The following is a 13,212-nucleotide window of genomic DNA, read 5'->3' on the forward strand; positions in this document are numbered from 1 at the left end:
TCGATTTAGTAAATTTTCCTTCCAAATTTAATTTTCCTTTGCAAGAGGTACGCTCAGTTTTAGCTCTTATATATATTCCACGTAACTTTGGCATACATCAGAAAGCTTTTTTTTAGCATCAGACAAAAGCACTGCAAAATGTCATCCACTGCAGAATTGTCTGCAAAGCTCACACTAGCACGACAGTGAAATAGGGTAGGGTTTCCCCTTAAAATCTTCAAATATGTTTAGGCATTTCTCTGATTTGTTCATTCAGAAAAAAAAATTACAATAATTGCCTCACCTAAGCACAACTTGGTCGAACCTGAAAAGAATCTAATGTCACAAGAGCAATCCCTACTATAGAAGAAATCCTGCAAAAGTCACTGCAACTACTTACGCGCTGTGGAAGCATTTCTCTTGAATTGAGAAGAAGCTGCACAGCCACTAGCTAGTAAGGACACAGCTCTCCTTGTTCACTGGTAACCCCTACAGCTATGCACTCTTAATCCTGTATATAGATGGTGTTTGTGGACCCCATATGAGTGAAAATGTGGATGTTAATGCTTTAATACACAATATTTTAACGGCTTAATTTTCATATGTGATGAAAAGGGCGTGTTATGTTAAAGCGCACTGCCTTTGCACGTGAGTTCGGTGGGGATGGAGAGGTTTGCCCATCACATCGGTTGTACAGGCAGCATCTGTTGGCAGCACAAACAGGCAGTGGGTAGGGGAGCTCTCTCGCCCTGTCCAGCCAAAAAAGCAGCAGAGGTGTTATGCTATCTCCTGCCAAAACAGCCAGAGCAACGCTCCTGCTCAACAGCACCTCTTCACTTATTTTTGCAGTGCCTCGGACAGGACTGCAACTGTAAAAGCCAAGCAGTCTCTCTCCCTTCCCATGGACAGATCCTGACAGCACTGCACAGGCCACAGCTAAACTTTGAGCTAAGGCAGAGAGACCAACAGCAACTCCATTCAGAACCACGCTGTAGCCTCCTCTGCTCTTATCCATGCCCTTGTTTTGGGGTCAGGCCAGAAAGAGCCCCATAACCCTGCCGGCAAGAGTACCTCTGGCACTGCTCCACACCCTCACTTACAGCGTGCGTGGGCAGTGCTCAGCCCAGACGGGGAAGGGATCCTGGGGGGAATGGGTGCCAGGCCGCTGTGCACCACAGAGCTGCCTATAAATACAGAGACTCTCAACACTACATGTTAGCAAATCTATAATCCTGGAGAATTTGTTCACAGTAAGCTACAAGTCATGCCACAGAGGATACAATTCACTGATGCACCACTAAGCTCAGCACTGGAACAATTCAAGCAAGGCTTTGATAGGGTCTTCTCGTGGCACTGAATTTCAGCAGGAGGACTGAGAAACTACCTGAAGTGAAAATGAACAGTGCACTAGATGAAAGCACACAGGACAAACAGGCTTGGTTGTTTGGATTTCCAGAGCTGCTTATGAGTAAAAAGCAATTATCAGATTTGACACAATGGTAGGCTAATCCATGCTTTCAATTCACTAGCAGTGCTAACTGGCATTTGCTTGGAAAGCTTTTATGTTTAATGCTAGAAATGCAAAATCAAATCTGCCTGAGATAAGAAACATGTTAGTCAAAATAGCCAAAAGTTTTAGCCGACATTATGGTAGGTTGTAAACTGCAATAGCTCAGGAGCGTTCCTGATAGGAAAAGCAGCAGTTCCAGAGGATAATAACCATTTCAGGCATCTTAGCTAAATGCGCCTGAGTCAGAGTTGGCTGTAAGTGCATCTAGAGAAGATATGAAAAAATGTTCAGGGACAGAAAGCAAGTCAAAACTTCTGAATCTAATTAGGACAAACGAAAGTAAAAACTTCAATTTTTCTTTCATTTTAAAACAGTCACTTCTTATTGCTATAACTCAATCTCACTATCACTCCTATAATTTATTTATCATATGATTCACTTATAAACACACCCTGGTACTATCTGAGTTTATCATACCACTGATTTTAAAATTTCATATGCTGCTATTCTGGGGCTCTTGCGTCCCTTAAGATACCGTACTCCAATCCAATGTGAGCACAAGAGATTCTGAACATCCCCATGGTACATCTTTCTGACATGGAAGCAAATCCAGTGCACAATAAATATGCAGCTAATATCAAAACACTTCTTCAGACCTGACCAAAGTGTTGGTTGCATTTAACACTGAATAATGAACAGGTATAAGCCACTCTTTTAAGAGTGATGACATTTCTGAGTGTAAAACACAGGCCAGATTCTGATGAGATCCTTCTGTTGGTCTAATTTCACTAGCTTTGATAGATTTTCTCTAGGCTGAAATCGTGCTGCTATAGAGACCAAGACTAGGTAAGAGTTCAGTTCAGCTGCCTACACATGAGCTCAGGTATCCTGCCTGGCCTCCACTGACAGCTCCAGACTCCATATGAGTCTGCTACATCACGTGTAGCATCAGCCAAGCCAGACGCCTACCTTTGGTCATCCCTCCATGAACTGACCGCTGTTTCTAAAACATCTGAAACCTGAACAATTGCTTCCCTCCAATTTCTGGTGGGCTGGGTGTTTGGACCCTTGAGGATCCTGGACATATTTCTCCTCCAGGTTCTGGAGCACCACAAACAGAAGATGACTACAGTGATTTCTACAGATCTCACATCTGAGCAGAGCATATTCCATATTCTTCTCAAATGAAGCTTTGAGACCTTCCTTCTCCTGGGGTGCACACATGCAGCAATGAAGAAAAAAACCCACCAGAATCCTCAGACATTTTCTACCTCATTAGGATGTAGCAGAGGCCATCTGCCATCTAGAAATGGCAAGTCTTTGCTATTTGTCTTTGAAATGCTGCATATTGTGACACCTATTGCAAACTATCAGACTGAAAACGTTTATGAAGGATACTCTGATCAGCCTCTTTCTCATCGGATGGGTATACTTCAATTTGAAGCTAATAATAAACTTTCTTTCCACTGAGATTTCTTTTTATCAAAACAAGTACGTAATGTAAAAAGGAAACCTGAAAATTAGGGTAAATTTTAAAATAAAATATAAAATGTCATGGTCCTACCTTATGGCTGCATCACCTTCTAATAAATGCAAGTAATAAAGCTGTGGGAGAGCATTTTCAGAACAGAGGAAAGTCCTAGGAAACAAAATGGTTTTAGTAGAATCCTGAATGGTTTCATTGAGTATTTTTAGCCTGGCCTCTTGAGATGCTCTGCAAACATTTGCAAAACTCTAACACAGAGCCAGGGTTATGTCACTATCTTTGGTACAAATAATTTGTTAGGAACTATTTTGTTCTGGACAGGGATATATCAAGAGAGGATGCGTGAACTGGCTTGTTTTCTTTTGGATTAATGTTGTTTGTCAACTGAAGGCTGTCTTTATGAGGAAAGAGCAAAGTGCCAAGAAGTACATTTCGTCATGCCAAAATTAAAGGGAGGAGTTCAGAAGCAGTCTTTTATTACCTAATTAGTTTTATCAAATGACACAGATCAACTAACAGGAGATAACATAGGAAAAAGGGGTCTAATGAAAACGAGAGTTATCAGCTGGATGCTCTCCAGAAAACAATTATCTCTCAAGGTAAACAAGTACTACTGTTAGGAGGTCAGACACAAAGCGCAAGGAATGGAGGTCTTCTCAGGATACCAGCCCTCAGTGGAGTTGAAAAGGAAGAAAAAAGTAGTGGGATAAACTATACTGAGAAGAGGGATGACTTGTTATTAAAGGAGCTAGTATCTTTAGATGAAATTTTTCCTATCTGGCCTACAGATATCCCACCAGTTGTTTGTTTTTTTTGGTTTGTTTTTTTTGAAACACAAATAAAGTACTACTTGCCAGATTAATATCTCTATTCAAAATGAAAATTAGGACTACAATAAGAACAGCCACATTCACCTGCTGCTCAAGAACAAATTACCAGAATAACCTTTTTGCAGCTAGTGGGGAAAATGGCAGCTCGCAGATCTTATTTTGTCTTGATTGCCCTTGTAAGACTGGAAAGGATAATCACAAAAAGAAGTAGAGAATTTTAGATAATATTCTGTTTTATCCAGAATAACCAAATACACTCTTGGAAGGTATTTAACATGTACTTAGGTTTCCTTTCCATTGTTTGCCCAATTGCATGATCTAAACTAGTCAGACAATTCAGACTCATATGGCTCACATTCAGATTACATCAACTTTTAATTCCTAACCTGAACAATACTTTCATGTTTTCCATTACTATTTTCTTATCTAGTATATACCTAAAAATATGCAAAACCTGATTATTTTAGCTGGTAAAATGACTCCACGCACACATAACAGCACAAAGACATTTAAGAAGCCTTGATAGGGAAAAAAATCAAAAAATGAGGATTTAATTGACTAAACACTTGTGTCCCCCAGCAGCTTGAAGAAAAACAACATCGATTTTTACATTCTTTGAGAACTGCAAGTGATGCAACAGAAAAAATTTATTATGCTATTCTTCCCCTTCATCCTCCCCCTCCTCCATCATCAGTTCACTTGAAAACAGATGGGACAAAGAGTTTACGGAAAAACGATCTATTCTTGGGGTTGAAAGTTCTACCTTTACGGGAGAGCTGTGGGGACCACAGGGAGGTTTCATATATATTACAGTAAACCATAGCAAGGACTGCTACATGCAGAACTATTAAAGGAACATAAAAATCAGTCACTCTAAATAAAAATACCAACCGCTGCCATCCCAGAACTACGTTAAGAGAAGGCAGAAGATGTTTATGAGGCCTTGGGAAGTCCTGGGCAGGGCCAGGTAGCACTGCTGGGAAAGACTGATCCATTTGGTTCCTGTTAGCATGCTTTCCCTGCATGGAAAGGCTGAGCTAGCGACAAAGTCCCAGTTCAGATAAGACATCTCAACGACCCTGCATCCAGCTGAGAGCACCTGCAGGGTCAGACGCTTCAGCCTGGACTTTAATCGCTGATCCAGACTGTCATGATGCTTTCCATGGGAGCACCGACATTGCCAGCAGCCTACATGTGGAACAGGTTACCACCATTCCTATGTGTTTGAATGGTCTTGGAAGTTTGGTATTGGATTTTGGGGTCTCTATAATAAGACAGTCCAGGAAAAGTAGAAGAAAAAAGAGAGCGCAGCATGAGAATGCAAATGAATGAGTTCACACAGGCACAAATAGAAAGCAGGTTTAGTTGAGGAATGAAACTTACTCCATCTGCCATCCACCTTTAAAGCCCTGCAACAGAGTCTTATGGTCTTCACGAGTCTCCAAGTAACTCCGCAAGGAGCAGGGATTTTCTGCCAAAAATAGTCAGTCTTCACTTTCCTCCAGATAGTCAGTCCTTGGCTGGCAAACCTCAACCACTGCAATATCCAGACCTGCACATGGATGAGGTCACTGGCCACGATCAGCACATCAGCATGTGTGGTGCAGATCTCAATGCACACATGCCAGCTTCTCCCCTAATGTACAATCCTTCCTTCCCACAAAACAGTACAGTGCCACTGTACTTTCTCTTCTTCCCTCGCCGCTCTGCCACCGCCTCCTTCCTGTTCTTCCATCCTTTCATCTTATACTAGGATTGACTGCAAGGAGTGGTTTCTGGGGAAAAATGATCCTGGGCTCTGCCCACCTTGAAAAAACTAGCAGAGGAGGAAAAACTGGCCAAAACAGGATCATGTGCAAAACCAGAAAAGTAACCACCACTCTTGCTGTGACCAGCTGAAGATTCAGTGAACCACCTTCCTTCTCCCAAAACAACTTGTCCAAACAACAAATTACTATTTTAACTTCACATCCTTTCTCTTATGAAGGGTTTCTACCAGGCTTTGATCATACATGCCATGCAGACACTGAATTTCCAAATGCTTTGCTTACTTTTTTCTTTTAATCCTTTCCCTTCTGCGCACCCTAAGCAGCAAGCATCTACTATGTCTGCCAGAGAACTAAAAGAGATTCCTGGACTCAAAATCCCAAATCAAACTGTTTAATGCTGGGCAGTGATTTTCTGGGTTCAGATAGGCCACCCAGATTTATATAGCTCCACCTGTAACATTGTGAGAAGACTCTTGCTGTAAATGGATATACATCCCAGTGTGCAGCCAGAGCGATCTCCTGAGATCATCATTTCTCCATGCCTACGGGATTCCTGCAGACAGCTCCTCTGAAAATCATAAGCTTTAAGGCAGTGTTCTCTGCACACCACCTTCCTTTTCCATGTGTCCCTGGGAGGTTTCAGCCTTCCTGCCCCAGCATCCCTGACACCAGACTCATCCCAGTGGCTCAACGTGAACCCATCAGAACAAACAAGCGGAAGGAAAGGCATTCACGCTTACTGCTGCTTCTGCCAGAGCGCCCTGGCATTCTCAATCTGGTCCTAGGAGTACCGAGGCTATACACAACGCGTCGCCAACCTGTGGCCACAGTAAACACTGAGACCTCTCCACAAAGATTGATTTGGTTTGGGAAGCATACCTGAATATAGAAAAAAAAATAACTCTGAGGAATGTGGGCAAGAGAGGCCATCCAAACAAAAAAGCCTCACTTGACCAGATCACCGACCTTGCCTAGGAATGCAGGCCCCCTACACAGGAGAAAAGTTATCTGTGCCTAGGCTGCAGTTAACATCCACATTCGTATGCTGTTTTCCACAAGGAAAACCTGTGTCTGAGGTCAGAAGGCAATAAACCACATTTCGGTTTGGATCAGCTTATTATTTAGGACACAGAAACACAAAAATATCAAAGTTTTTTAAAACTAACAGTGAGTGATTATGTGAGGCAAATGTATTGAAAACACAACCCAGTCTCTTAGCTAGGGGTAGAGAATATTCAGCCAAAGCCTTCCTCTGACTCCCACTAAAAACAACACAATATGGAAATAACCAAAATTACGTATTAGAAGAATGAAGACTGAAGGCTTTCCACTAAGTTATTGTCTTCCTGAATCATTAATTGCAAGACAGCTTTCTATGTCACAATAGCACTTCAATTATTGATCTTTTAAATTATAAATTTACTGTACATTTTTGAGGATGGACAAAAAATTTATAATTGTTCTAATATGCCTAGTAGTAAAAGTTATAAAGGACACTGTGCATTTGGTCCTCAGTTTGCTGTTATAAAACTCAAACTAGGCAAACAGAAGATAAGCAATTAACAGCTTTAAGAACACAGGCGATTAGCTGCAGTCATATTGAGACAGAGCAATTCCTATGCACATTAAGTGGATTATTTAATTAAGTGACATGCATTTCAGCAGAACGCACTGGATAAGAGTGTGTGCAAGTTGCATGCACATTGAAAAGAAAGTGTTCTTCCAAATTCAATACACATAGGTGGGAACTGTCACACAGCCTGTTACTAAGGATTATCCAATACTTCCCATAAGATCCGATTTGCTTATAATTTTGCCAGACTAATTGTCTGGGCTGAAACTTTCCATGTTGGATGTCTGCCTCAGGGTATTTTTTTCTTACATCAGCCAAAACTGTTCAATGATTTCCAAGATAAAAGCCAGGGGAAAAAGACATTGTTTTACAGTGAGAAAATAATATCTGGTAGCTCTTCCTTCAAGAATTCAAATATCCTTGTTTCAAACAGGCAGAGGTGCTTTTTACTCAGGAAAGTGGCTTTTGCCAGGTCAGTTAAAACCAGTTCAAATCTGATGACACTCCAAACCTACGCAAACTTGTGAGAGGTGCTGGATATGGGGTTTAATGCCAGGTACCAATGACACGTACCATCCTCACACAAGGAGAGGAAGGTGAGATGCCCTCCCTGCCATTGCTGCTGCCTGTGCCGCAGCCCAGGATGGAGGTCAGGCAGGGCCAAGAGCAGGACCAGGCTGACCCACACTCCCAGGGGGAAAACCTGATGAAAAGAGGAGGAGAAAGGATGTATACCTGGCCTGTCTAGACCACTTGTGCAGAGAACAGTGAGTAGGATCCCCTGAAGAAGTTGTTAAAAAGAGGATTAATTAGCTGAGTGAAGTGACTTGGATAAGGAGTTTACAGTGAAGGAACACCTAGACAAGGTCACAAGTGTGGTATAGCGCTTCACTTTGCAAACTCCATGTGTTGTGTGTGTACAGCACTGAACTAAAAGCAAAATGCACTTAAAAGGATATCCTAACACGGTAACTCAGAAATGGACAACGCACAGCTAACATTCTCAGATGCCAACTATAACATGCTGCTCCTTAATATTCAGGCACCTCCTTGCAGGTATCCTGTTATTTAGACTCTAAGCGTCCCCATAAGTGCAGTCAGAAATAAACCTCTCTTTATCAGAAGATCCCTCTTTTTAAAGGGTATATAAACTTACCTGTTTCCATGATTAGAAACCTATCTATCAAAAACGAGAAAGAAGATTTGAAGTACCTCAGACAGCAATCAGGCGGATAGCTCTTAGTGAGGTTTTTAAGGACATTTACGCCTTTGAAAATCTTCACTGTTTCCTTACAAATCCAGCTACAGACAACTTCACTTCAGCAGTCCTGGGGAGAGGACACTGGAGCTACCAATCATGACTGAGAACAAAACGTTAAACTGAACCCTTTGGAAAGACAAACAGTGTGTTTACTCTATAGCTACTGTGTAGCCCAGCACACACCTCCTTAGCCACAGTAGTAGCAGCAGAACAGAGTCAGGGCGGCCAAAACCCCCATGCCCCTGCCTTTGGAGCAGCCACAGCGCAGGGCCAGCTCCAGTGTGTTTGCTCCGCCACGGCTGCTGCCATGCCTGCACACCCAGGGTCACCCTGCCAGATGGCAGCGGCATTGACAGTGAAGTCCCGAACTGCTGTCCCCTGCAGGCAGGCGAGCGGGACGGGTACTCTGTCTCAGCACAGGAGAATTTCTGAAGGTTTTCACAGATTTCTGCAGTGATTTTTTGAGCAACAGCCAGAAAGGAACCACAAGCGTTGGTTAATCATTTACTCTTCTTGTGCTGGTTGCTCAATGCAGAGCGGGCATTGCGCACGCCACTGCACCATGGTCCTGAATCAAAACTGAATGAAATAAGGCAGAAAACTTTCTGTGACTGGAGGCTCAAGGCTGTACCCAGAGAGTACACTTAGAAACATACATAAAGATGTATTAATTTAAACTACTGATTATAACTGGGTTTTTTTTTTTCAATCTTCAGCTCGCTTTCTATGTCATTTACCTGTTCTCCTCTGAGCAGTGAATTCCACTTTCCACTAGTTGGTTATATGATGAATTAGTCTAAAAGCCAGACGGTGAAAAGCAATGCTGTCTGTGCAGTTGGACCCTTCTTCTCTTCCTACCCCACATAATACCATTTATTCCCACAGATATAAACTTCAATACCCATTATGACAACACTATTTTCATTGATTATGTGCTTATTAATGCCAACTTTCCTTCAGTGAAGAAAATCACCTTCTCCCAGGAGAGACATGATTTGCAATTGCTTAATAATTGCAGTGTCTCTTAAGTAGTTCTAATTTTAACAGGACAAAGTACATCTCATTTTACAAGGACGGCAGAACCATTACACTGCACAGCGCTACAACCTTTTCGGAATGCAAGTGTTTCCTTAAAGACAGAAGAAAAACAGATCTAATTCTCTGTGAATTATTATTTTTCTTATTATTTAAGAACAGAAACATACTGGGACTCTCTATACCATGCATTTAACAAGGCAAATACATAAAAACAAGGGATTCAGAAAAGTTAGGACCTTGAATAATTTTCTTCTATCATTTTAATGTAAACGATTAGATAACATTTTAAGAATTTTGGTGATGAAAAGGAACACAACTGAAACTTCACAAGAGATGTATTTGTCAAAGACACATCTTCTACTCCTCAGTCCCCTTTCTCCGTTCCATACAACTATTCCCATTAGTGCTGGCTGATGTGGCATATGCTCCCAATAATGGGGCAGAAGAGTGGCCTCAGTGGATACATGGCTTCTCCTCCCCCACAATTCTGGACGCATTCAGTCTTAATACTTGTCACTGTTATTATTTCTTCCCTATAAAAATTAACTCTAGAACTGGCAGGGAAATCAAATAAAATATACTTATAACAAACAGCAACTTCTTGATTTATATTTGATCTAATTGCTAAACAGCCTACTAGAGACTTGCTAGATCTGGCCCAAAAGTTACCATCAACAAATTACGACAAAATGTGTGTTGATGCACATAAAGTGAAAAGAATTGCCTCAGAAAAGCAACACAAAGCACCAAGTGAATTGGAAATGGTCTGTGAAAGGTAGAGGGCATGCACTGTAGCTCTTTCATGCTCTGGTTCTTTTTTGTGAGCTTGATTTACATATAATTAACCATTTTTTTCCCTGCAAATAATTTCATTTGAAGCTGTGCTATGATTTTTACCCCCCATGCTCCTCCCACAGCCGCATAAAGCAGTCCAGCTTAAACGGTGACAACTGAAACACATTGCCACAGCAAGAGTCCAAACCCTCTATGTTAACATAAAATCCCACTCTCTTGTTTCCTCCTGCTCCTCCTATCATCGCAAGAATGAAAGAAATTCATAAACTGTAACTCTCAGTCTAATAGAGCCTTGGCCAAAATTCAAGCTCAATAATTAATTACATTCTGCCTCTCCAAATTCCCACACTAGGCTGACTAAGAGAAATAACTCTGTTCCCCTCCTAGACAACAAGTTTTTATATGGCTAATGCACAAAGCATTCCACCTCTGAGAGAGCTGGGAGGCTAACTGGAGAGAAATAAGAGATACTTACAATACTTGGATAAGATGACAGCAGCAGAGGAAAAGAGAAGAGTATTGCAGTAAGTTTGCAGTGTATGTTAACCCAAAAGCTAAATCATTGTTCTCTGATTACACTTCCCATCAGAATAAAAGCACAGGTGATCACACAGGACAGGCAGCTGTCAGGACTTGGTGACTGCAGGACTGTAACACAGACTGAATGATTTGAGGTAGGAGAGTATTTGAGTCAATTCAGATATTGTTATGAAAAGCTGATAAATTAGTAGAGTAAAACACATTTAAATATAGCACTAGACCTCAATAAAACACAGAAGGCATCCAAACCATTTCAGTCTGAAGAATATAGAGCATTAACACTATTCTTAGACAGCCATAAAACAAATCAGTACTTCATGCCACTATACAGTAAATTACCAATATATCAAGAGAAGGAAAACTATTATGATACCTGTGCTATGCATATAACGTAAACCACTCATTGTGCTGGGATTATAATTGGAATTTTTCTTCTGAGGCTGATAGATGAACACTATAACCTTAAACAGCACTCTGACAAGATTTTATTTATTGCGTATTTCACACATATTTGTAAAGGACTTAATTAGCTTCTTTCCCTTCTGGTACAAAAGAGTGTGCATCATCACTGAAAAAAATCACAAGGCAAGGCTACCATGAAGGGTCTGGCTAGGATTGCATGTATTTCACAGGGACACAAAAATGGTGTGATTCTTTCTGAATACTGGAGATATCATCAATAAACCATGTTCTGTTCCTTCCTTCACCTGGTCTGTGTCATGTTTGCTGTCTGTGTCACTGTTTCACAAATGCCATGTACCTGCAGTCAGGAGGTTGTATCCATGCAAGCACAAGACATTATTAAAATATGGTGACAAACTGTTTTAACATTGATCAGATTACTATGGAGAATATACACAGCGGATGTTGCTAAAAGCATAGGATTGTTCTCCATGAACCAGATGGTAACTTTCGATCCTGTTTCTGTTTAATTTTGGTTTCTAAAAACTCTTCCAATTCTAAATCAGAAGCAGAGTAATTTCAATCCAGACTCATTGAAAGCTGGTGTTGGAACAATTAATTCTGGTGCAATTCTTCATTCGTTCCACTCATTTTCAATCTGTGAGGCATAAAGTCTCCACAATTTTATTCAAATAAGGTACAAGATACTACAAGCATAACATCCACTGCCTACTGCACCCACGTTCTGATGCACCTTGTGCATGCTCTTGAGATTTACTGCAAGAAGTGCAGGCACCTAAGGCTTGGTCGCTTACCCCACATCAACACCACACTGACTAGGCAGAGACTTAGGAAAACAGCTCAGGTAGATTAATTAGCATAATCAACTTCTGCACAAGAAATCAATCTTCTTCAGCAGTGGAAATGCTGGGTCATTATACATCGGCCAAGACAGGCCATAAAACCTCAAAGTTTTCTGAGCATAGAAATGGTATGCAGAATGTTTTTACAAATGTTTTCTTTATTCTACATAAAGTTTAACATTAATTCTGCATGAAAAAATATGTTACAATAGTTTTATATCTTGGTACTTCTTTAGATGTCACAAAAAACCCAAGAACATATGCACAAACTTCTACATTGTTTGATTTACACGTATTTCATATATAAAAGTCTACATCATCCTGTGCATGTAAACACATATAAAAACTATGACAAATAACAGGTTGTCTAAATATACTACTTTTTCTGACCATGTGGAAAGGATGGAGCCATCAGACAAAGATTATCGCTATGCCAGTGTTTGCTTTAAACTGGAACCTGTTCTCAGAACTATCACTGCCATGCCTCCAAAGACTGGTAAGCCTACATATCCCAGTGTAAGAACCCAATTCACATGAGCTTTCTTCCTTCTGATCAGATCTTTAACTCACTGCTATATAGACACTTCCTACTCATTTCAGTTTCTTAACTATTCGCGTTAATGCCAGGTACGGCAAGAACACAATATACACTGCCTTCAAAACATGTATTGGAACTTTTCAGGTCTCCAGTAAACAAGTAGCAGGAATTAATTCCCATCTTTTATTGAGCGGTAATATAACTCCACTGATTTTCGTGCAATTATTTTCAATTTATACATATGACAATCAAGGGAAATGCAATATCACTTTGTGGGTATTTCAATTCTATTTTTCACTCAAGTGTAGACATCCCAATGTTTTTTCCTTTGTGGTAGGTGTTTGTTAATTGTACATCATAATTTGATTTAGAATGGATTATCACACAACACTCTAACAACCATGGTCATCACTATCATGGTTTTCTTGCTTTCATCCTTACTACTCTCATCAAGTAAAGATTTGCAGTCCACAATAAAAGGGCCCCAATACTGTTGCAATGCCAAAACACATTAAAAGCATCACAAATCCCAACACTGTAAATCACGCTTCCTTCCTCCTCTTGGTCACAAAATGTAATTACAGCTGCACCTAAGCACAGTGCACCAATTGTTCTCACAGTATTTCGC

The 13,212-nt window shown here is 40.7% G+C and overlaps 1 protein-coding gene across 8 annotated transcripts in view; it reads right to left on the minus strand.

The window, feature by feature from the left end:
- The window catches only part of THRB (thyroid hormone receptor beta), a 180,727-nt gene that overhangs the window by 85,025 nt on the left and 82,490 nt on the right, over positions 1 to 13,212 (minus strand). For 2 of the 8 annotated variants that reach the window (XM_075083245.1, XM_075083244.1), the window contains exon 3: positions 3,054 to 3,128. The exons of 2 other annotated variants lie outside the window; for them this stretch is intronic. The gene's annotated coding sequence lies outside the window, so the exon portion shown is untranslated. Of the gene's footprint in view, positions 1 to 3,053; positions 3,129 to 8,303; positions 8,325 to 8,359; positions 8,499 to 13,212 lie in introns of those variants that run through there. 4 more of the 8 variants (XM_075083243.1, XM_075083248.1, XM_075083249.1 and 1 more) reach the window with 4 other exon arrangements.

This window comes from Phalacrocorax aristotelis, chromosome 2 (genome assembly GCF_949628215.1).
Source record: "Phalacrocorax aristotelis chromosome 2, bGulAri2.1, whole genome shotgun sequence".
In the NCBI taxonomy this organism is placed as follows: domain Eukaryota; kingdom Metazoa; phylum Chordata; class Aves; order Suliformes; family Phalacrocoracidae; genus Phalacrocorax; species Phalacrocorax aristotelis.